General features: G+C 36.6%; 2 long non-coding RNA genes across 4 annotated transcripts; one reads left to right on the top strand and one right to left on the bottom strand.

The window, feature by feature from the left end:
* The first annotated feature begins 8457 nt into the window (after nucleotides 1-8457).
* Nucleotides 8458-25115, top strand: LOC130722493 (uncharacterized). Of its 3 annotated transcripts, XR_009013972.1 has the most exons (7): nucleotides 8458-8596; nucleotides 9625-9766; nucleotides 10284-10335; nucleotides 16365-16441; nucleotides 16561-16644; nucleotides 23897-24090; nucleotides 24569-25115. It is a non-coding gene; the product is annotated as an uncharacterized LOC130722493 (long non-coding RNA). The 3 variants fall into 3 exon arrangements; XR_009013974.1 differs by lacking the exon at nucleotides 9625-9766 and having other exon boundaries at nucleotides 8515-8596; XR_009013973.1 differs by lacking the exons at nucleotides 8458-8596; nucleotides 10284-10335 and having other exon boundaries at nucleotides 9463-9766.
* On the bottom strand, nucleotides 19213-20897 carry LOC130722492 (uncharacterized). Its single transcript, XR_009013971.1, has 2 exons — nucleotides 20499-20897; nucleotides 19213-20198 (listed from the first exon to the last, which is right to left on the bottom strand). It is a non-coding gene; the product is annotated as an uncharacterized LOC130722492 (long non-coding RNA).
* Nucleotides 25116-25550: the final 435 nt, after the last annotated feature.

The raw sequence follows: 25550 nt of genomic DNA, 5'->3' as shown, positions 1-25550 counted from the left end.
CAAAATTAAAGTAATAAAAAATAAGCAATCTGGGCAAAATTGAACGGTGAGACTTGAGAGTAGTAGAGAATTAATGCATCAATAAATAAAGGAGGTCATAGTTTTAGAAGGTTACATACCATTTGGAGCAAGTAGCACCTCTGAACACAATGAACGTGTAGTTTTTTTCACTAAACTTCTTCTCTTCACACTCCACAATGCCACTTCTATAATCTATAATCTTCACTGTTTTCTATTTCCAGTGCAATTTGCACGGGTCTGCTGCCACTAGTTTTATAATATATGATATGATATGTATGTAAAGAAGATATGTAAGTTTTTAAAAAAGAAGATACATAGAAAATTGAGTTTTTTTTAACATTATTAAGATTGATTTTTATAAATTATTAGATTAGATCGCTGAAACAAGATGAGATCGGATTTTAAAATAATCGCTGTCTTTGTTTTTAAATTTTAGATTCTCAAACTGATAAAAAAAATCAATCAGATTATATATGCTTCTAAATAAAGATAGCCAAATATTGGAAAATAACAAGAACGTAACTGGGAGAATAGAATTATTTTTTTCATCATTTGATCATGAATTGATTTTTTAATCAATGTAGTAAATAATAAAAACAAATCAATAAGATTATCATGTTTTTTATTTTGGATCTATAATGCGAAACTAAATCTTATAAAATACGCCAATAAATATATTTAAAACGCAATAGATTTTTATTTCTCTTGTTTAATTTTTTTAATGATGTGGTCTCTTATTATTATTATTTTTTTAAGGAAAGAAGAACTTCATTGAAATTATAAAGCCAGTACATCCGATCACATCCGATCGGGTACAAGAGTTAAAACAAAGAGGAATATTATCCACCCAAACATCATCACTAGTAGATGCTGAGAACTTAGCTAAACTGTGTGCTACTTATTAGCCTCTCTGTATATATACATGCTTAAAGGAATTATAGAAACAAAGAAAGGAACTAAACTTCTAATCTCTTGAACCGATGGTGCTAAATATGAATTAGAGCAAAATGCACTAACTACCATTACATGCCTTCTTTCACTCTTTATTTTTTGCATACGCGTTTCAGGTCGAGAGGTTACGAAGGGAGAATCATGGGTTTGATAAAGGTCCACCTGGGTCACATGAAGCAAGAAGATCAAACATGGTTAAGTGTGAAAATTGCAAGGAGTTTAATTTGGACATAATATTTTGGGATGCCAGAGGGATAAAACCAAAAGACAGGTACAAATAAACTTCAAGTAAGTTGTCACATTATTCATTATATGAATTCTGACATGCTTCTTAATTCTTCAGAAAAAATTAAAGGTAAGGCGTGGAAATTAAAGCATAGTTCTACTGCTACTGGCTCTATGATAAAGGTAAACTAACATAAATATGTTCTTTAATTTATACACATTAAATGATAAGGAAACTGATTTTTTTTCTTTAATTTTAATGTGTATAGCACGGTTTTGCCTAGCGTGGAAACTGACCCACCGTGGTTCAGTTAATTTTTCACCGTTCGATTTAATGTTTTTTTAAATTCTTGGATGAGATTAGTTAACATTAAAAAAATCATTTGTTGGTTTTACTAAAACACCCCCTATCAGTCTACCCATACTAAGTTGTCGGTTTTACTGTTCGTTCTCCCATCCATGCCCTGTTCCAGTTCCTCCATCTACATCGCCGACCACCGTCGCCACCACAAACGACGAAGCAACCACCTGAAGCCTTCTCTTTATCACACCCTTCTCCTTGCCTTACAGCTCTAAGTCTCTAACTGCCATCTCCGGAAACCAATCTCTCTCTAGGATCAAACTCGCCTCTCCGAAAGTTGGATCTTTTAATTGGGTTTCTTCATGTCCACGTTCCAGAATCCAGATTCAAGAACCTACGTTCCTATACTATAAGCCAACCAAAACGATTTTTTTGAGAAAAAATATAAAATCATAGAGTTCAACACTGTTTATTTCAATCAAATTAATTATTATGAACTTCAAGGATAGAAATGCCAAATTAGTGTAAAATTTGTCCTCTGCACCACTGGACAAGCAACATTGTATCATTATACCAATTTGTCTCATAAGTCCACTTGAGGTACTTGACGAGAAACAGAGATGGAAGAAGCTTGGAGAAAAGCTTTGGGATATGGAAGAAATACCTCTGATCAACCCTTAGTTCCTTTTTGCAATTTTCTTCTTCTTCGATCTGATCTTCGACCTCTAAATTTTTATCTTTGACTTCAATCTCTAATTTCCGATATCTGATTTTCGATCTACGACTTAGATATCTGTTTTTCGATCTCCGACTTCGATTTATATTCTCCAATTTCCGATTTTCGACTTTCTACAGCAACGTGTCTTCTTGCTTGTTGATTTCCATGGATGGATCTTCAACACCACTGCATTTCCCTCTCTTTCTCTTTCTTTCCCAGTAGATCTGCAAAGTGGAGATCTATCTTCACATGTGTGCAAGATCTCTATGAATTGGCTAGGTAGGGGAACAGAGGAGGAAAAATCGGAGGAAGTGGTGGAGTGGTGGAGCTGTTGGAGTGATGGGTTGAGACAGACGCGGTCTGTCATGGCTCACCGGAGACGGATGGAAAGGGCAGTGAAAGTGAGAGAAAAGGAGAAGAATGGAAAGTAAAAAGGAAAAATAGACAATTTGGTAATTTAAGTGTGGAATAGTAACTGCACCACCGTGGTTCATTTTGAAAAGCACCCACGGTAGGTGCAGCCGTATAGCACCAATAACATTTGAAAGAACTGGTTCCGAAATATTGGGTGAGACAAATCACCATACATTTTATGTTCAATTACCAAATACACATTTGCACCAACACAAACACAATTACATGAAAATATGAAATGACAGATATGGTGGCTAAGGCAAGCAGAGGCAATGGCTAATGGAGGAGCTTAATTATACTGTGATGGTGAATATTTGACGCGACTCCCGGTTGGTCTTAGGAGATGACCATTGCTCATCGGAAGAGATAGCCGCATAGCACTGTATGTCCCATATTCTGGTGATCAATGGAAAGAGTTAACGGCGTGTTGGTAAGGGGGGCTATTTTGTGTGTAATGTATTTAATAAAAGAAGAAGGGAGGTGACTGTATAGTTGAAGAAATGAGGGGAGGTGTGTGTTGTATTGAAAAATCCTATGGGAGGTGAGTGTAGTTTTCTCTATTTTTTTTCATTCTAATGTCATAATTCTCTTTTCATTCTAATTTTTTTTATTTAAATATGTATGAGATATTCCAATTTTTTTAAAGGGGATATTCCAAATTATCAGTATATATTACTTTAATTTTTTTTATGAGACAGGAATGAGGTTAGATAAAAGTTGGATACAAACGAAAGATAAGACAAATCATCAGAATATAATTGCTCTTTAATTTGTACGAAGAGTGTCTTCAATCATCAAAAATCAAAATAATACAAAAAAGTTTTACCATACTACTTTTGCAACTTAGTTACACCTTGGCTCAATCCAGCTGCCATTAAGTTTTTCACTTACACTTTGAAAATTCACCACTTCATTCTTAAATGTGTGAAATTTGTTTGTTTCAAGTGAATAAAACACAATGTCTTCATCAAAGAATTTGGAAAAATATATTTTATTTTCCATTCCAGGAATGCTTGCAATAGCGGAAAATGATGTATTACCAACAAATAGCATATGATTTCCCAAGCTTTCAACTTCGATCCATGTCTTTTTAGATTCACTTAACTTAAAAACTCGAACCCACTTTCCAAAAGCACCCTCAAATACTGACAAGAGACTTCCATCACATTCTACTAAAAACCTATTGTAGTAGTCGCTGCATGGAGCATAAAGCTTCAGTTCATCCCATCTTACATCTCTTTCTTCTACTTCCAAAACTCCCAAATTTTCTTCTTCTTCGCTAATATAATAAAATCCTCCTTTATAATAAGTAGGGCTTATGTTGTAGAGAGGAAAGTCTGTGTCTTCAATTTGGCCCATACTCCACTCTTCCTCCCCAAGGGATGTGATGCTTACCATCATTGCTGGGGGACTTTTTTCCATCTTATTGAATTCAACAACAACACATTCAGAAGAGGTTGGGGGATGTGAAAAACTAACACATCGTGTATTTCTAATTGTTAGAGGTCCATTTGCAAGTTGTTTCACCTCTCTTGTAAAGGGATTGAAAAAAAGGTTCGAAAATGTGTTTACCATCATTAGTAGCCAGCCATCTTTTGAGTAGCAAATATCACAATTGGCTGGGATGTCCTCCGGCAAATTAATGCTATATTTGTAGTTGAGTCCGTGCTTTGGATGTGTCATAGTTAAGACATTACTTTTCTCAAAAGAGACAAATAATGGAGACAATGAAATCCTTGATGTTGACATGGAAGAAGAGAAAGATCTCCATTGAATTGGTGGTGCTGCTACACAGAAGAGTCGGCAAGTAGCTTGAAAGTGCAAATAGTCTAGAACATTAAGTCGTTCAGTAATCTCTTCAAACATCTCTAGAGGAAGTGTATATGCATTAGTGGCTCTATCATCTACCATCTCATTTGAATAGACATCAACACTATTAATTTGAATTTGTCCTCTTTCTTCTTTGGGTGAACCGATCATCCTGCACAACATGAGCATATATGATTTAATCATCTGAGTTGAACATATTGATTGAATTGAAAATAATTCTTAATACAAAATCAACGAAAATCAATTTAAGAAAATGCCTTATATACCTTAGATCTGTCATAAACCACCACGAGGAAGAGCAATTATTGGAAGGTTGAGAAATCAAAAAACTATTGTTTTCAATGTTGTATATGTAGACAAAATCTTTTAAGGTGAAATAGATGCGGCCTCTTTCAGTTTCAGGATTGATTGCTTGACAAGAAAAAGATAAGTCAACATCTGATATAAAGAACACCCTATCCTGGATGCTTTCCACCTTTTCCCACAACATTCGAGAAAAGTCTAATCTGTGAACAACAACCGCAATTACCTTATGCTGTGTATGCAAGATTTCAATTTGAAATAGTTGGTTGTTTGATTCTAACAAGGTGCATGAAGACTCAAAGCTGGTTTTTTGCGAAATTTTTGGCAAGGAAACACAAGCAGATTTTATTTTAAGGCCATGGGGTTGGAGCTTCTCGATTATTACTAGAAAATTTCCATACCACGACTCTGCATACAAGCAACCGTTGCAGTAGACTGGGTTTAGAAGATGGAACTTGTTTTCCTTCAATTCGCTTACTAAGTCCTCACGATAGTCTATTCAGTCCATTGCTTATCTCCAAGTTGGCAGTAGAATATTGAAGTTGAAGTAGCTAATGCAGAGAATAAGAATATGGAGCAAACTTGATCAGTAGTCGGAGAGGATGACAAAATAATCTCGCAAATGCCTTTGTGTTTTAGGGGTGGGAGGTTGATCTTCTTGAGACTAATTGGGTTCCAAAGAAATAATTTCGTAGTCTTTCGTATCTTGTTTTCAAGAAGACACCAACCATGTTGGATGGTCCAAAGTGATGCCGCCCCAAACTCTGGAATGCTTCTGGAATATGTTTTGGTCGGGTCTGAGATGGAGCAAAAGGTCTGATTGTCTTTGCCTTTGCCATTGAAAGAAAGAAGCCAAGGGTAATGTTGGGGAGGAGGGAGGCAATGGTGCTTTATCCTCTTATCTCCGTTATTTGGTTCCATTGTGGGTTTTGGTCCCTGTAAAATTGTTACTATGATAACAACCAGCAGTGCCTTGTAAAAATTGGAAAAACTAATTGACAAAATAAAGAGTAAGCAAGGGAAATTAAATTGAATGAGCAGATGGGAGAGTATGCCTTTGATTGAGACACAAAATAAGACGCAAAGCTTATAGTAGAAGGTTGAGATTAATCATGGTTGTGTACTATTTGGAGACGCAACTCCTTTCTGAAGATACAGAGAACTAATTTCAGAGTTGAAGCTTATATGGATGTTTCCAAATGTGAAGTTTTGTGATTGAAATATCAATGAAGGCTGATTATATTTTTGCTCCAACTGTATGCTTCATAATACAGTTTTTTATCGTAAAATCTTTAGATAAGATCACAGAAACAAGATGAGATATATTTTTTTTGAAACCAACAATATGAGATAGGTATAATATTATCTTTCTTAATCTTTTTTTTTGAAACTAATCTTTCTTAATCTTTTTTTTTTGAACGAATCTTTCTTAATCTTTAGTATTTTTTTTTTTTGACATTAATCTTTAGTATTTGAAACTTTGATTGTGTTATTTTTTTATATTCGTTTATTAATAAATGCAATGTTATCATTCTTTTTTTGAAATAAATATATATATATATAATGTTGAGAAAGATATATATAATCATATCACTTTAATCATTTCTATTATATTATATTTATATGTCCAATTGTAGACAAAAAATAGTTATATATCCAATAATTTTTTTTTAATACATCGGAAAAATTACACTCCACTACCTTGAGGTTTTCTTATATGTGACACTAAACTCCAAACTTACTTAAATATTAATTACCTGCAAATTTATTTACCAATATTTTCCTGCGAATTTTTCTTCTGAGTAAATTTTTTACAAAACTATATCTGCAAGTAATTCCACAAATAATTAGTGCAATTCCATTTTTTCCTTCTATTTTTTTTAGTCTTTCCTTCTTCTTATATTCTTTTAACATGATTCTTAAAAAAACTTTATGTGAAGCCACCTGTGATAAATAAATTAGATAATTACATTTTTCAATCAACGAATGCATGATATTTACTTAACTTCTCATTTTAATGGTTTAGTAGTTGTAACTCATTTTCAAGGTGACCGAATTATTGATTGCTTAGATTTTCAAGTTGGCAACTTGAACGAATCCTTCCACCTTTAAATTAAAATTAGTCATTCAAATTCATTGAAACAAAACAGAAACATTTTGAGAATAACACAATAAAATCGATTCGGAATCATAGCAATTTATAATTTTTAGTCTTCACAAAACTAATCTAAAGCAAACTAAACTTCAATTCTTAAAACACTTGAATTTTTTTTTTAAAAGATAATTTTAAAAGAGAGAAAAATGAAAGATTAAAAAAATAAAAGGAAAATTGGAGAAAATTTCACTAATTATCTGTAGAATTACCTACAAATATAATTTTACAAGAATTTTACTCAAACTTGAAAAGAAATTCGCAGGAAAATATTGGTGAAATAAATTGGTAATAAAATTCGCAAGTAATAAATAGTGGGTGGGGTGGAGTGTAATATTTGAGTAAGTTTGGAGTTTAGTGTCATATAGGAAAATCTCAAGGTAGTGGAGTGTAATTTACTCTTTTAGTTATGTACAAATAATATATTATGTAACCCTTAATATGCACCACTTTTAGAGTGGTGTAATTTTTCACCACTTTTTGTAACATGCTATAACAGGTCAACACATCTTTTTTTAAACAAATTTAATATATAACAAATTTTTAATGACACTTTTTAAAAAAAATAATAATGTGTTGACCGACTATAACCCGTTAAAATAAGTGGTGTAACTCTAAAAGTAGTGCATATTAGGGGAACCCATGAATTTCGGATTGAATTAAATGAATTTATTTCAAATTTGATATCCGAACCCAAACATGGTCGGATTGTAATACAATATGTCTAATTAATTTGATTGCTCAGTCCAACCCGCAATTTTGCTATTGAATTGGTTCGTGTATCTACCCGGCCATATGCTCCACTAGCCCCCTAGTTTTCGGGAATTAGATTTCCCACCCCATCATTTAGAATTGTCACCCTACCCTTTTTAAAAAAATGTTGGGACTACCCTCCGGGACTTAAACCTCTATATCAGTCCAGTTGTTGATGTTTTGGACTAGTTCGAGAGTAATAAGTTCGTAAGTTTTAATTACAGTTAAAATAACATGTCTTTAGTCCAATTGCAGCAAAAATAACATGACTTTAAAATTGAAAAGTTACATAATTCAATTTAAACAAAATTACAATACATAATCCAAGTTAAGCATTTGAAAAGTAAAGCAAAATAACAATACTGCATCTGGTAAGAGTGATAGTGATCCAGGACTATAAGTTTCGGATCTCTCCCGGACTTCAAGGTTCGGATTGGTTGATAATAAAATTTGCCACCCCTTTTTAAGACGTCTGAGAGTTGTTGTACTGGATTAATATGAAACTTCAAGATTCGGATCTCTCAAACCAGATACTGTCACAAAAACAGAAACATGAAAATGCAGTGACAATAACATGGGACAAACAGACATGGTTACAATACCCTTTTGGTCGCGATTCTTGGTCGCTTTTGGGTACCTCAATGTCGCTTCTGGGTCGCACGTCTTGAGAGCTCCGAGTGTTGATGTTTTGTTCTGTTCTAAAAGTGAATCTGAATTCTGTTCTAATATTAACAGAGTCCGAAAGTTGAAGTTCTGGATGAGTCTCAATGTTCAACCTCCGGAGTAAAACACGGAGGGACAATTTTGGTTTTTCCCCACTTTTAAGTGGGGTGACAATTCTAAATGAGGGGGTGAGAAATCTAATTCCCCTGGTTTTCTCATTCTCTAACACCTTCTTCTGGATTTTCATGAAATTTGAATCTTGTAGGTTGGTTTTCGATTCATTTCTTCAAATTACTTGCCCTCTTTGATTTGATCTACCGATTCTGTTTAATATTAATTGCAAATGCCATTCAGATAACGGATTCAAATTTTTTCATTCGTTTTTGTGAATTGTAAAAGCATGCTTGAATTGTGAATTGATTTTGTTGTCTCTGTGATTACTGCGCTCAATGGTTGGTTCCCCATTCCTTATATTCTGTTCTGAAAATGGAGAAGAAATGTTGGATTTAGTTTTCTATTTTGGTGAAAAATGTTTGGCATGCCAGTTTCGAAGTAGATATGCTTCAGTTCAGTTTGAAAGATGGGTTTGACTTAGATAATTCCTTTCTATTTTCTTATACTTAACATTTTGGTTCAATTTCATTAAGATGTTGTACATGCTTTGTGTTTAAACATCATTCTGAATCACACATTCCAAGAGAAACTTGAGTATACATATTTAGAGGGGCTGGTCCTGTTAGATTGACAGAGATCTATAAGAGTCTGTCACAAACATTTAATGAATTTCATTCTATGTTATCATAGTCATGCCATATAGTACCTAGGGTTATATGAATTTTTGTACATAGTACTTATCCAAAGCATAATTCTGAACTTCTAACTTCTAAGTCAAGTTTTAAACTTCCTGCGATAGGTATGATAAGAAATGTTTACGGATGTATAGCTCAACAATATAATTCTAATCAACTTCTCTTTGTACTTTTATAGCAAGGTTAGCTTTCAAGTCTCAAATGTCTAATAATGGTTCGTATCACGAGATTGAGTTACCAACATTCTGAATTAATTATTCATCAAAAGTGTCATATATATGACATGAAAAAATGTTAAATTACAAACTCTTGGATTTTTTAAGTTGTGTTAGGATCAAGTACAAAACCAAATTGTGTCTCTGATCCATTTCTTATTCTGTTTAGATTATTAGTCATTTTTGTGTGCTGAATCCATTTGTTTGACTAACTTAGTTCCATTCCTGTGTTTTTATTTTCTGGTATCTTCTCCATTTTTATTAAGTAGGTCAAAGTGTTGTTGAGTTCTATATTGTTCATGAAGGAAAGGGAGGACCCTTGATTCCCAGTTATTTGGAATTGGTTTTGGTTTTGCGGCTCCGCTCCATAAATTGACTTTTTGTTAGATGGTGCGTTTGACAATTTCTAAGGTATGCCAAATCACAAAGATGAGGGATCAGTTGATTGAAAAGGTGTGAGTGAGTGTGACTTATCTTTTGTTGGGTGTCTTTATTGTACTCAAAGGTGTAGGTTTGTAATAATGCCTCCTTATTGAATATTGATTCGATTTTACTAATTAATCAAAATTAACTTACTATTCTGTTCAAAGGTTTATATGTACTTAGTTTTGTTACTTTGATTAGTTTGATAGATGGATCTGCTTCAATTATGTTGAAGTGTGCATAATGTGTCTAATACTATTCTGTTTTGGATGTGTGTATGTAAAAATGCTGCACAGCTTTGGTGTGCATAGTGTCAAATATACTATTATGTTGAAGTGTGCATAATGTGTTTTTATTATTACATGCTTATAGTGGTGACATCCCGATTTGGTGTGTTTGACGATTAAGGAAGTGGATGAACTCAAATACCAACCATTTGACAATGATTTTGCTAATAAGTTCCCCAGAGTCTCTGATTTTTTTACTTTGGATTTTGATTTCACAGGTTATATTTTCAGGAAGAAATACATGGAAATTAGGGCAACGGTGGTTCAAATGTGGGAGTTCCCATTTTTATTGTTCATGAATGCTTAAGCCCATGTTTTGAAATCCACTGTTCATCAATGTCTTTTTTTTTTGCTCTTGGATTAAATATATATTTATCTCTACAATTGGAATAAATATAAGGGAAGATGTTTTGATGCTTTCATGATTCCCTTACTGAATTAAACTGTTAATCAGTCAATTGTAGTTGGATTTCATCATTGTATTATGTTTGGTGATACTACTGGACTGATTTAAGCAAAAGTTTATTTCATTTTCTCAGCTGTTCTTGACCCTTTAAGAGAACCAGGTACAATTTCAGGGATATCATGTACTATCTGATTGATACCCACAAACCGGTACCTGAGTCCAAACCTCGGGTGCTAAATGATTGAGAATTAATTGCATTCATTCATTAAATTATTTAGTCATTGATTTTACGTATGAAAAGTTTCATGTTTCTGATTTCATACAGTTTCATGCTTATGTGTTCCAACTTGATCTATGTCGTTTACACAAGATAGGCAGTTTTCTGATAGGGAATAGGGATTTCAGAGACTATACTGGAAAAATAGTGTATTAATTCAGGGGAATCCTGGTATGAATGCCAGAATCCCTTTGGGGAATTACAATAGCAGAAAGGAAATACAGGAAAAAGTGATGACCCAGGAACAGATTCGAGAGCGTTCCTATCTCTCCTAGTCCTAACAGAATTTCTGCCTACCCTCACTCACCCCCCTCTTGGTGCTTTTACACACCACCTGGCCTGATTCTCTGTAGAGAGAATCTGCCAGCTCAGCAATTGGTTACACTACTCATCAGTAGTAGTGGGACTATTGTTTATTCCCACCTTGCCCCTACGCTTGTAAACTTTAGAGAAATCCTTGCTCTTACTTACAGCAAGGTCCCTATCATCACTTCCCCCTTTGAGAAACACCTTGTCCTCAAGGTGGAATGATGGAAACTGTTTCTGAAACTGGAGCAGTAACTCCCAAGAGTTCTCAAACTTAGGGAGATTCTTCCAGTTGACTAGAACTTCTACTTCCCCTGATGAATTAATTCTGGATTCGAGAACAGCAGCTAGCTCAACTTGCAGCTCCCACTCTTCAGACAAGCACTGAGGTAGGGGTTGAACTTGAACTGTAGGAGCTAGGGATTTCTTCAGTAAGGAAATGTGGAAGACTGGGTTAATGAGACACCCTTGTGGCAGTTGCAACTTATAGGCCACAGGGCTAATCTTCTCAATTACTTCAAATGGACCATAGAACTTGGGGCTGAGCTTTTGGTTGGTTCTTTTGGCTAGAGTTTGAAGTTTGTAGGGCTGTATCTTGAGGTATACATTATCCCCTATGTCAAATTGGACATCCCTTCTATGCTTGTTAGCTTGTTGCTTCATCTGGTTCTGAGCTTGTGCCAAGTTAGCTCTGAGTTCCTCTAGCATTTGATTCCTCTCAGCAGTCAATTTGGTGACTTCTTCCACTGCTGTAAGGGTTACATCACCTCTGATGATAGCAGGAGGGTCCTGGCCATAGAGAGCCTTGTAAGGAGTAGACTTTAGTGATGAGTGGTAATTGGTATTGTACCAATATTCTGCCCACCCTAACCACTTTGGCCACAACTTTGGTTTACTCCCTGTAATGCACCTCAGATAGGTTTCCACACATCTATTGACTACCTCAGTTTGACCATCTGATTGTGGGTGGTAGGCTGTGCTATATTTCAATTTGGTACCAGCTAATTTGAAGAGTTCTGACCAGAAGGAGCTTAAGAACACACTGTCCCTGTCAGATACAATGGTCTTAGGAAAACCATGTAACCTTACTACTTCTTGAATGGAGATTTCTGCTACAGTCTTAGCAGAATAAGGGTGGGACAAAGCAATGAAGTGGGAAAATTTGGTTAGTCTATCAACCACTACTAGGATAGTGTCTTTTCCCATATCTCGAGGCAAACCCCCTATAAAATCCATGCTTATATCTGCCCAGATGTGAGAGGGAATGGGCAAGGGTTGAAGAAAACCTGCAGGGCTCAAGGCTTGGTACTTGTTTCTCTGGCATATCTCACAACTTTGAACATAGTGCTGAATCTCTGATCTCATGTTTTCCCAGTAGAATAGAGAGGAAATTCTCTTCATGGTTCGAACGTGACCTGCATGTCCCCCCATAGCAGAGTTGTGGAACTCCTCTAGTATCTTTTGGATCCGGGGAGAGGCCTTAGGTATCACCATTCTACCCTTAAAGTATAGCAAGCCTTTCCTGTATTCAAAGTCCTTCTGTGCTCCTGGGTCAGTGAGTAAAGTACTGATAATAGTGTTGTACTTGGCATCCTGAAGTAATTCCTCATCTAGACCTTCCCATTCCTGGCATTGAGCAGTGGATAGAGCAGAGAAATTGAACTTCCTGGAAAGAGCATATGCAGCTTTGTTCTCTATCCTTGGCTTGTACTTGATGGTGAAATTGTACCCCATCAGCTTGGTGATCCACTTTTGTTGATCTTCCCCCATTATTCTTTGTTCAGTCAAGTATTTAAGGCTCTTTTGATCTGTGTGTATCACAAAACTCCTGCCTAATAGATAAGGTCTCCATTTCTGCACAGCTAAAACAATGGCCATGAGTTCCCTTTCATAGACTGACTTGTTCTGGTTCCTCTCTGACAGGACCTTACTCATATATGCAACAGGCCTGCCTTCTTGCATGAGTACAGCCCCAATTCCCTTCCCTGAAGCATCAGCTTCCACCACAAACTGTTTATCAAAATTGGGGGCCACCAATACAGGTAGAGTAGTCATGGCCACCTTCAATTTCTCAAAAGCTTCAGTGGCTGTTTGGTCCCAATTAAAATTGTCTTTCTTCAGGAGTTGTGTTAGAGGTAGAGTCATTCTGCTGTATCCCTTGACAAATTTTCGGTAATAGCCAGTTAGTCCTAGAAATCCCCTTAGGCTCTTCAAGTCCTTAGGCCTGGGCCAATCTATCATATCTTTAATCTTGCATGGGTCGGCAGCTACCCCTTAACCAGAGATTATGTGGCCCAAATACCCTAGTTGTTTCTTCCCAAAGGAACATTTCTTCTGGTTTGCCACTAGCTGATTTTCCTTGAGGGTATGCAGGACTTGTCTCAAATGCCCCTTGTGAGCCTCTTCATCATGGCTATATATGAGTATATCATCAAAGAAAACAAGGGCAAACTTCCTTAAGTATGGCTTGAGCACTTGGTTCATTAGAGATTGGAATGTGGAGGGTGCATTGGTGAGCCCAAAGGGCATGACCACATACTCATAGTGTCCCTCATGTGTTCTGAATGCAGTTTTGGGGATGTCCTTGTCTTGCATCCTCACTTGGTGATACCCAGATTTCAGGTCCAGCTTAGAGAACACTTGAGCTGCTCCCAATTCATCAAGTAGCTCCTCAATTACAGGGATTGGGAACTTATCAGGAATTGTCATTTTGTTCAAGGCCCTGTAATCCACACAGAATCTCCAACCTCCATCTTTCTTTTTCACTAAAATCACAGGACTGCTATAGGGACTGGTGCTAGTCCTAATGATTCCTGAGTTCAACATGTCCTTCACCAATCTTTCTATCTCATTCTTTTGGTAGTAGGGGCACCTGTAAGGCCTTATGTTAGGAATAGTAGCTCCTTCTTTCAGAATTATGGCATGATCACAGTCCCTCTTTGGTGGCAGCCCTTGAGATTCCTGAAACATTTCTGGAAATTCGGTTATGATGGCAGCTATATCTTCTATGATCACTTGCTCTTCTGCAGTTTCTTCCTGGGAATCCTCACATGTCAAGTAGAATCCCTCTCCTTTGTTCTGCAAGGTCTTGCATAAAGCCTTCTATGAAGTCTGGGCCCAACTTAAGGAAGGGTCCCCTCGCAGTATCATCTTCTGCCCATCAACCTGCCATTGCAAGACTAGTTTCTCAAAATTAGCCTCTATATTCCCTAGACTTGACAGCCATTCCAACCCTAACACCAAATCTGTCCCTCCCAACTCCAACAAATAAAATTGTTGAGTTAACTTCACCCCTTGTACTATGAGCTGCAGGTCCTTACACACTCCTTGATTATAAATCTTGTCCCCCATTGCCAATTTCCACTTCATAAGTGATGGTCTCAGTCATAGGTAACTTCATCTCCTTGACTAATCCTTGCGATATGAAATTGCTGGTAGCACCGCAATCTATGAGTATAATGACTGGTCTTTCATTTTCCCTTTGGCCCAACTGCCCCTGTAGCTTGAAAGATTTCCTGGTGGTAATCCCTTCCTTGCTTTTGAGGGATAAGAGTAATGTCTTATGTTCCACAAAAAATTCCTCTGATTCAGCTTCAAAAAATGTCCCTCATCCTCCTCTTCTTCATCCAGGGTCTCCATCAAAATGAATTGGTAGTGCTTCATTTTGCACACATGTTCCCTATTCCATTTCTCCCCACATTTAAAGCACAAACCCTTCCTACTACGATCCTGGAGTTCTGTTTGAGTCAGTCTCTGCCCTCCTGACCACTTCTCTTGTGCTCTGTTCTCCCCTGTTTTGGCCTCTTGGGAATTTTTTTCTGCACTTGTTTTTTCTGCACTGGTTTTCTCTGCAACTTGGCTCCTCCATTTATTTCCATCTACCCAACTTTGTGGTGCCTTGCTCGCAGTACCCCCTTTTTCCTTCCATCCTCTCTTGTCTTCTTCCCCACCTCTGCTATTTCGCATAGCTAGTTCTTATCTTCTAGCAGCAGTGCTCGGTCCACAATTTCATCCAAATCCCCCAATCTGTATAACTTCAGCTCTGCTCTAATCTCTTCCTTGAGGCCATTAAGGAAGATTCCTTTGATGATGTCGCGATCGGTGTGTCGCAACGGCGCCGCCACCATCTCGAACCGTTCTCGATAATCCATCACGCTCCCAGTTTTCTTAATGCTTAACAATGGCCCAAACGGGTTTTGTACCAACCCGGGTTGAAACCTCCTGATCAAAGCTTCCTTGAACGCTTCCCAGGTGCGTTCCGGTGTTTGCTCCTCCCACCATTGAAACCAGTTCAAGGCGCGATCCTCCATGGCTACCACAAGGAGCTTCACCTTCTCGGTGTCATCGACGTCGTTGAGTCGAAAGAAGCGTTCGACCCGAACGATCCACCCATAAGCATCTTCGCCATTGAACGCGGGAAGATCAATCTTCCTCCCCGTTCGAACATGCCTCTTGGGTGAAGCGTCGTCGCGTCGCAGCGACGTGGAACGAGAGCTGCGAGAATCGACTCCAGAGAGAGACGAGTTCTGGCTTCCCGAACGGTGTCGGCGTCGTGGTGTCTTGGATCGACCCCTGCTCCGGCGTCGGTTTTGTTGCAGCATCAACTGTCGAAGCTCGTCGACAACGGACATCATGTCAGTGACGTTCTTCTCTACGTTCTCCATCCGATTCTCCATTTGTGCGCGGGTAAAGGCCATACAAAGCTCCCTCAGATCGGGAGCTCTGATACCAATGATAGGGAATAAGGATTTCAGAGACTATGGAAAAATAGTGTATTAATTCAGGGGAATCCTGGTGTGAATGCCAGAATCCCTTTAGGGAATTACAATAGCAAAAAGGAAATACAGGAAAAAGTGATAACCCAGGAACAGATTCGAGAGCGTTCCTATCTCTCCTAGTCCTAACAGAATTTCTGCCTACCCTCACTCACCCCCTCTTGGTGCTTTTACACACCACCTGGCCAGCTCAGCAATTGGTTACACTACTCATCAGTAGTAGTGGTACTATTGTTTATTCCCACCTTGCCCCTACGCTTGTACACTTTAGAGAAATCCTTGCTCTTACTTACAGCAAGGTCCCTATCATTTTCAAGGAATATTTCTTATACTCCTTTCCATCTATAATATTTTTCTTAGTCTTAATAGATTTCATCTTTTATGTTTCTGTTTGTGGAGTTAAATTGGCTGTAACTCCTAGGAAGTAATTGTGCATATGGTCAAACAATAGTGTCTTGAATTTATTAGTCCTAAATATGATTGTCAGTAGAAGTTTCTAACAATTATCTTTGCCCTTTTACCTTCCTTTCTCTAGATAAACATGCAATTGGATGCTCAATTGGATTAGCGCTGAAAGAGAAGACATCAGGGAAAAGGATCAATGGTTTTCAGGTTGGTTATTTCTGCCCCTCTTAATTTGGTTTGTAATTTTCCGTTCTCTATCACCCTACATAAAATTGTTGAATAATGATTATTAATCTTATATGATTACTTTTTCTGTTTTCACCAAGGGACCCAAGCAAATTATTATTTGCTTCAGCTGACTCACATGTCGGTTATACTTTCGGGAGTGGATATCATCTGCAAATTCAAGGGTATGTTCTTCATATATGCTTTCCTTATCTGAAAAAATCTTCTAAAGTACATGTGCATCCCATCTAAACCCATATGCATGTACGAAAATCATTCTACAATTGATTTTGAAGCCAAAATTAATTCTAGGGAGAAGCTTTGTGAGTATCTTCTGGTTGCGAGAATTGATTCTAATGAAAGAGAAATTGATCCAAAGCATAATTGATTTGATTCAAATCAAATGAATAGAAAGGATAACTCATAATGTCCTACCAAAACAAAATTGCAATTATTTCATCACGAACTTGCAATTAAATATGTTCATGTGTAGTTGTATACTTGTATTCATGTCAAGTTGTCAGCCATTTAGCTCCAATTAGTGAAGTATTGTATTAAGGTTTTGGCTTAATTGCAGTTTTGGTCCCTGATCTAACATGATTGTGCAAAAGTGATCCCACATGTTTAAAACGAGCGGTCAATATCCCTAACGTTTGTGCCGTGAGCGATTTAAGTCCTTCCGTCCACTTCTGTTAGTTGACTAACAGAATTGCTGACATGTGCTTCATTAATTGACATGGCATGTTGTGTCCCCCTGCCACATAGATAAATAATTATTAAAATATTTTTCCCCAAATTAAAAATTTCATCTTTAACCTTCATCTTCCATCTTCTTTAACTAGAAAATCATCTTCAACCTCCATTTTTCACCTTCTTCAACCAACCAAAGGCACAAAAGAAAACTTAATCTGAAATCAAAATCAAACGGCTCTTGCACCTTTGAAAGAACTGTTATATTTTTCTTCTCAAATATGGAACCACTTAACAAGACGCACCCACCTTTGTCCCCTCTCTCACCAATCCCTATAATGAAACCATTTTGGGCGAGAGGGAAGAACCAACCCCAGCAACGACAACAACAACAACAGATCGAGTGATGGAGTCGCAGATCTGTTCGCGTGGGTGTGAGAGGAGGAAGATGATGGCTAGGGCGAGGATATGGAGGAGCGATGTGAAGGTTCGGTGGACAAAATTAATTTTCTGATTTGTGTTTGATTTCTAGAAGGAGAGGGGGTTGGGTGAAGGGTTTTGTGGTCTCAATCTGGGTTTCTGGAAGTACAAATTTTATGTGTTATGCGTGAATGTTGGTGGTGATTTAGATTTCTGAGCCTGAACGAACAGGTTTCTGGGATCTCAATTGATTTTTCGGGAGGTTTGGAGCGATGGGGGTATCGCCAAGGACATGGATTCTGGTACTTTCTGAGTGGGTATGGGTTTCTGGTTTTTCCCCTTTGTCTATACACGGGGTGTTTATGGGTTTATGGTTTCTTTACTGTAAGAATTCCTAACATATATTGAAGCAAATTGTAGCAAGCCTTTTGTCTGTTTTTTATCATTGGCTTCTTATCTTTAGCATTTCACAATTTTAATGTAAAAGCCCCCTGTATGATTGGAAAGCCATGGAGAAGGAAGGATACTCATGGTGGATAAGTCGCATAAATTATGGGTGTGTTTGAATTTATTAGTGTTTTTTTTTCTTTCCTTTTTCTAAAGATCAAGATGAATGAGTATGATGATGGTGATGAAGATGAAGATTTAAACACAGTTATGATTTGCTCGGATGAGATTTGCTGGGATGAAGAAGAGGTTGGGAAAATTTTAATTCATAATAATATTTTAATAATTATTTATCTATGTGGCAGTGTGACACAACATGGCATGTCAATTAATGAAGCACACGTCAGCAATTCCGTTAGTCAACTAACAGAAGTGGATGGAAAGACTTAAATCACTCACGGCACAAATGTTAGGGACATTGACCGCTCGCTTTAAACATGTGGGATCACTTTTGCACAATCATGTTAGATCAGGGACCTGATAGCAATTCCGCAAGTGTACGGATTGATCGAAGTAATACAAAAGATTGTCGAACCACAGGGATAGTTGTTCATCAATTGCTTCTAAGAGTTTTGTGTTCAGAAAGTGAAAAAGAAAAAGCAAAATATGTTTGAAGTTTGGTTGTGTGAATAACACTTGTGAGTAAAAGCTTAGAATTATAATTCAGAAAAGAAGTACCCTGGGCAAAGCTCCACTTAGTCCAATTATGGTTCTCAAATCAAATTCTTATATGAAGTTCAGAATCCTTATCCATGATGTTATAGCCTCTACCTCTACTTGTTAATTCCTTAATCAAGTAAAACATTCAATTTCATTTGCCAAACCTAATTCCTTAGTGCCTAGTCAATTCAATTGAAGAATGAAGTTTATAAGTTCAGGCCAACACAATAAGTTTCTACCCTTATTCCTAAGTGATAGCAAACAAATCAATCTAATCCCATGTCCCTTAATCCTCACAAACTTCCGTTGTGCAAGAAGAAAGCAAAACACTTGTGTGCACTCAAGAGAATATTGATTCAGAGAAAAGATACATGGAAAAGAAACTTTATTCATATAAGAAAATGAGAAGTCTAAACCATAATCAGAACTAAGGTTCACTTCACCCAAAATACAAAGAGAAACTAGCCAAGCATGACTAGGGAATTCATAATGCAAACTAAAGGAATAAAAACCTGAAAGAAGAGGGCCAAGAAGCCTTTCACAAGCTCCAAGAACCTAAACCTCTAAGTTTTGTTCAAAAAGTTACAAGATGCCTCAAAGAAATAACAAAATCCCTATTTATAAAGTTTCCAGCGGTAATCCACGCATGTGCGGGGTCTCCACCACGCACATGCGTGGGCAAGACGCTCAAAATCGCACAATTCGCAGCATCAGATTTTGCCACCACGCATGTGCGGGGTCTCCACCACGCACATGCGTGGCCAATCTGTCCATTTTCAACTTTTAAGTCTGTTTACCACGCATGTGCGTGGCCATAACGGCGCACATGCGTGGTCTTCACGTTCCAGCCCCTTCCTCATACAGAACCACCACGCATGTGCGGGGTCTCCACCACGCACATGCGTGGTCTTCACCAGTTTTTTCAGCAGCTTTGTAACTCCCTTTCCCACAATTATCATTGCTCATTACTTTGCCTTCAACCATCATCATTAGCCATCAAGAGTCTATCAAACCTGAAAAGCATCTCAAGAACTCTCTATGAGAACAACCATGTAACTCCTGAATATATCTCATTAATGAATATTTCATCAATCCCCCATTCAATCCAGCAAACAAAAACCCCCAAAAGCTCATCAACACTCATAATCTCACAAAGTTTCAGTTTAAGTCTGACCAAAAGAATAAACCCCAAACTAAAACTAATAGAAACTAATTAAAAGATTAAGTAAATAGATTAAAAAAATCTAAACTAATGCAAATGCATTTATGAGCTAAAAAAGGACTTAACTTGACTAATAACTCAATAAAGGACTAAATAACTCAATAATGACTCGACAAAGATAGAATAAACATCGGGTCATCAGGACCAAACTGCAATTAAGCCTAAGGTTTTTGTTAAGATGTTACTGCTACCTATGTTACAATGTGAAGTTCATGTAGGAAATTAAAAACTAAATTGCTGTTAAAAGTACCTTTAGGGAGTCCCAAGATTTTAATAAAGAATTTTTGGAAAAAGGGTTACCTGCCAAAAGGGAAATCACTTTTTCAGACTGAAGTATTTGGATGAAAGAGATTCTTGATATATATAGAGTCTATCTTTAGCAAGGCAGTGGAAACAATTAGAATAAATTGCATGGGAATGGATGTAACCTGTGATGCATGGGTACGGCCAAAACGGCCGCGTACCCGTACCGGGTACGTACCCGGTACGCATACGATGTGGGTACGCATACGGTACGTACCCGTTCCAAAAAAAAAATGGTCCTGGCTCAAAACGAAGACGTTTTGGCTTTTAAAAAAGAAAAAAAAAAAAAAAGAGAACCTAAGGGGCTGCGATCTGATGCAAGAGTAGAGACGCAGGTAGATGCCATGGAACCAAGAAGGATGAAGACGCAGGTAGAGCTTCAGAGTTCAGAAAGCCAAAAAAGAAAATAAAAGTTGAAGATGACATGTTGATGTTGAGGCTGCGCAGTAGAATAAGGAAGATGACTTTTAGGGTTTTAGTGAATGTGATGAGAGACCCTCAATATGGGTCGTCCAAGTTTAAAAGTTGGACCCATTTTTTTATTTTGCATAACAATATAAATAAAGACAAAAAAATGCCATGGAATAATAATAATAATTCTAAGATGGTATATGTTGTTGTGGTGTTGAACAATTATTTGGTTTTATGTTGTTTTGTTGAACAATTTAATATTATGTCTTGGATGTTATTTTAATTAGTTATATTTATCGATTTTTTTTGCATAATTTATTTATATTTAAATATTATGTATATTTCATTATATATTATATTTAAAAAAATATACATATATCTAACGTACCCGTACCCGAGTTTTTTCAAAAATCGCATACCGCGTACCCAATACCGTACTCGTACCGGGTACCGTACCCGTACCCGTGCAACACAGGATGTAACTGATCAAGTAAATATTGTTTGTGTTAAGTTTATTAAAGATATTTCTCTCTGCCAATTCCTATAATTGAACCATTGACCTATAAATGGCGATGTTTAGGGTTATGTTTGGATTGATGGAACATAATGTAGCGGAGCGGAATGAAATATAATGGAACAGAATGGAGTGGAGCGGAATGGAATAAAAATTTCATTCCATTGTTTGGGTATTTTATGACGGAGCGGAACAAAGTTATCACTTCATTGTTTGAATAATGGACGGAGCGGAATGAGTTATAATTTTTGTTATTCTTATATTACCCTTATTTTAAAATAAAATACAATCTGAAAAAGCAATTGAAAATTAAAAGAAAAAGCTATGCTAGGGAAGCTATAACTACAAGGATGATGCTTTATCAACACATAGTTTTAAGTGGGGAGCACCATATATCCGGGACTACCAAGCCGATTGGAAAAAGAAATACATGATTGTTAATTTGTTATCTTGATGTTGTTCTGAAGGGAAACAGAGATGGATATATTGAAGAAATTACGATTAAGAGCCTGTTTGATTGTGTTTTCAATTTTCTTGTTTTCAAAACTGTTTTGTAAAATAATTTTTAAGAACTGTTTTTTAGAACAATATATAAAAAAAACTTGTTTGGTAATTAGATTTTAAAAATTGTTTTGGACATGAAAAAACAAAAATACTTGTTTGATAAATTTGTTCTAAAAACATGTTTTCGAAAAAAAAAAATAGAAAACTCGTTTGAATGCATCTTTAGGAAAAAAAGTTATTAACATAAATTTATTGAATCAAATTAATTTTCTTCATCAGGATTTTTTTATTTTATTTTCTTCATATATTTTTATTAAATTGGTATTCTAAAATTAATTTTAGCTTTCCATTAAGATGTGCTCTACTTCTTGAATGTCATCATTCCATTTACATGAACCCCAATGTCATCGAGGTATTAATCTTCAAGCTCATTTTCTTCATCAGTATTTGGTGGGTCTTGAGTGGAGGAATGATTACTCGCGGTGCAGTATTTCTATTGAATATGATACCCAATAACTTATAATGTCTTTTCTTCTAAAATTGAGCAGCATGTTTATGTGTCTAAAATAATAAGTTATTAGTCAATTATTGCTTTCAAAGTGGATAAAAAAATGAGAAAGTGCAGCTTTTGCTTCCAGTAACTTATCACAACTAGCATCACCATTCTTTGCTTTTGATGCCCAACAAAGAAACAAACAGAGGAATAGGTTTGAGTGTTCGACGCCCTTGAAGCACAAAACAAAACAACAGGGGAAGCAATTGCAAAGAAAGTGAGAAAATTAAGTAATATACATGTACAAATGGTTTTTTTTTTGGAAAGGCCAAATTATATATATATATATATATATATATATATATATAAAATAGTATCAATTGGGATGCTATAAACCCATGTACAAGTATAAGAGAAAGCAAGAAAACATGAACCAGGTAGCAATCTGGTTACCCTACAGCGGCACAAGCCAAAGGAAAAAAAAACACTATGTAACAGTATCAAAGATAAACCAGTCACAATCCCAGCAAAAAGACCAACACCCTACAACCTTCAATTTCAATTCAGCAAAGAAAAACTACCAGCGCTTGCAGGAAGGAAAATAGCACAGCCAGGAGACCAACTCAGTGAAAAACGATCACAGCAGCAACTCGAAGCCTCCATAATTAATGATTAAAAAAGAAGAAGAAGAGCATAACACATTTGATTTTGTTGAAGGAGCAATTGCAGAACCACACAAACAGAGAGAGAGGAAAAACGAAATAGAAGAACCAAACGCCCAAAAGGCACAGAAGAGGAACCCAGAAGAAGAACCACAACTTACTTCACTGAATCATTGAGATCACGTGAAATAAGAGAAGATGAGGAGAAAATCCTTATGGCAACAGAAATAGAAGAAGAGGAGGAGCAAATTTACCTGAGAAGGAGAGGAAGAGGGCTGGCGGCCACGAGCTTGCTAACCGAGAACGAAAACCCCTATTTTCTAATTTCCAATAATTACCATTACTGCCATTAATGAGAGAACAGAAAACAACATGTTCTCCGTGTTTTCTCAAATCTAAAACAAAAATAAAAAAATAGAGAATAAAAACAACTTTTTTCTGTTCTGAGTTTTTTGTTTTAAAAACAATAAAATAGGAAACAGTTTTTAAATTAATTTTTTAAAAACAACTTAACCAAACAGGATTTTTTGTTTTTTAATTTTATAAAACAGAAAACTGTTTTTAAAAACAGTAATCAAACATGCCCTAAGAATTGAGGATCCACCACGTAGGAAACATATGGTGTACCTCGGAGGTGCTGTCCTTGCAGGAATAATGAAGAATGCACCAGAGTTCTGGATAAACAGGGAAGATTGTTACGTGATGGGAGAAAAAAAAACGTGATAGGAGAAAATAGGGCCACCAACTAGGAGAAGTTATGTATGGAGGTTACCATGGGTAAAATTGTATTTTCATAATTTAATTAAGAGATCAGTTTTTCTTTCCATTCATTTCCATCCAATTTGGGGGAGCAAATCTGAAGGAAAGTAATGGAGCATGATAGACCTTGAACCACTACTTACCACTCCATTCCATCATATTTTAAATAAAACAAACAATTGATCACTTTCACCTTCCCCACCACTCCACTCCACTCCATCCCCGTCCCCCAATCCAAACAAAGCAGATGTCTTGGGGGATGTTATTTTAATTGCTACTCAGTTTACCCCATGATTTTTGTCCCACATATATCGTTGATGATGAAGCATTTACTTTTCACTGGATGTTTCAGGTAATATTAGTGATTTTGAAACTCATGTGAGGTGGTGCATTATTAGGCTTTCTATAAGGCATAAAAAGTGAAGTTTGACGATGATCCTGAATTTAAGCTGAGGGTGCAGCAGGCTGTGATCCTACTCCAGGTCAATTATATCCTAAGATTTTGACAAGGTCTATCAACGACTTGGAGTTTGATTGGAGGAAATGGTAAGTATTTTAGTGTCCTGTTTTTACTGACTCTGGAGTTTATCCATGATGTTTATCTTTTGTATCTTCTAGGATGAATTTCTGTGCTTTTTTTTTTTGCAATGCATTGTAAGACCACTAAGAATTCTGCCGTGAATGGTTTAATTATTTGTTCGGTTTGTAGAAATTTTGGCTGTTGCTTTCCGTTTTATTTAATTCATTTAGTGGCTTAGACTCACAGATCTACCATATTCTGTCTAGAAAATTTGTGTCTTTTTTTCTTCTTCTGTTATGACCTAAAGCTTGATTGGTTTCCTTAAATTTGCCTCCGGAATATGTATAATTTCCTATTGGTTTCTTTTGATTCACAGGTATCGTCTAAATAAAGAAAAACTTGAGTGAATTGTATGTTACAGATATTGGGCAGTAGCAAAACTTTGATATGCAATAATTCAAGATATATCTCAATTAATGAATTTCATATTATCTTATGGTCCAGGCTTGTCAATCCCGGATAGCAGAGCGGAGTTGCGAGCCCAAAAACGCTATAGCATTATAGAATCTAGCAGGATGGCCACTACACTAAAGAAGGAGGAAGAAGGAGAAACAAGGAGGAGGAAGAAGGAAGAGGAAGGAGGAAGAAACTGGAAGAACGTTGGAGTCTTGACAGCGGCTGGTTGAGGCTTGTCGGCGGTGGCTAAGGGTGTGGTTAGCCGCTGATGAGTCAATCACCACGAAGACTGGGCTGTGGACCTTGTTTATTGTTGTCATAACACCCTTTTCTACTCCCTTTTACCAGTAGCAAAGATGTCCTTGGTTATTGACTTGTCTTGAGTTTTGGTGATACCACCCTTAAATAATCATTTGAGTTCCAAAATCTTTTATTTGATAGTCATTTTGTTTTATTTTTCCTTTTCATTTTTTACAAAGGGAAAAGTCATGGACCATGTCATATTACTAGTGCCACTCCCAATATTTTTCAGTTGTGCCTAGGTTTTCTACCGTGGTTGACCAGCGCTTATCTGTGATATGGCTTGTATGCTTCGCATATGTTGTTCACTTTGCATACTAGTTCTAATATTTATATCTTTTTTACTATATCTGCGTTTTCCTTAAACAATCAACTTGCAATACTCAAACTCTTTTTACTAGATCTGCATTTTCCTTAAACAATATACTTGAGATACAATCATTAAAGTGGCTGCCGCTGCCAAATTTGCTCCTTAACAAAAATGTGAAATTTCACTATTGTTACTGTGAAATGGCAAGAAAAGCCAATTTATGATAATGACATCATCAAACATCTATTATACGCTTTTGCAACTTGCCTTATTGAAGAAAAACAAAACAAAAAAGTAAAACTTCAAATGCATCCTTCTTCACCCCCTTTCCACACTATGCATCCTTCTTCACCTTCTTTCCATTCTTCTTCACTTTCTTTCCCACATTTTTCTTCTTACCCCTGCAAGCACAAGCATGCA

Source organism: Lotus japonicus, chromosome 6 (assembly GCF_012489685.1).
Source record: "Lotus japonicus ecotype B-129 chromosome 6, LjGifu_v1.2".
NCBI classification, from domain to species: domain Eukaryota; kingdom Viridiplantae; phylum Streptophyta; class Magnoliopsida; order Fabales; family Fabaceae; genus Lotus; species Lotus japonicus.
Note: the sequence above shows the minus strand (reverse complement) of the source record. Positions and strands in the feature narration are given on the sequence as shown.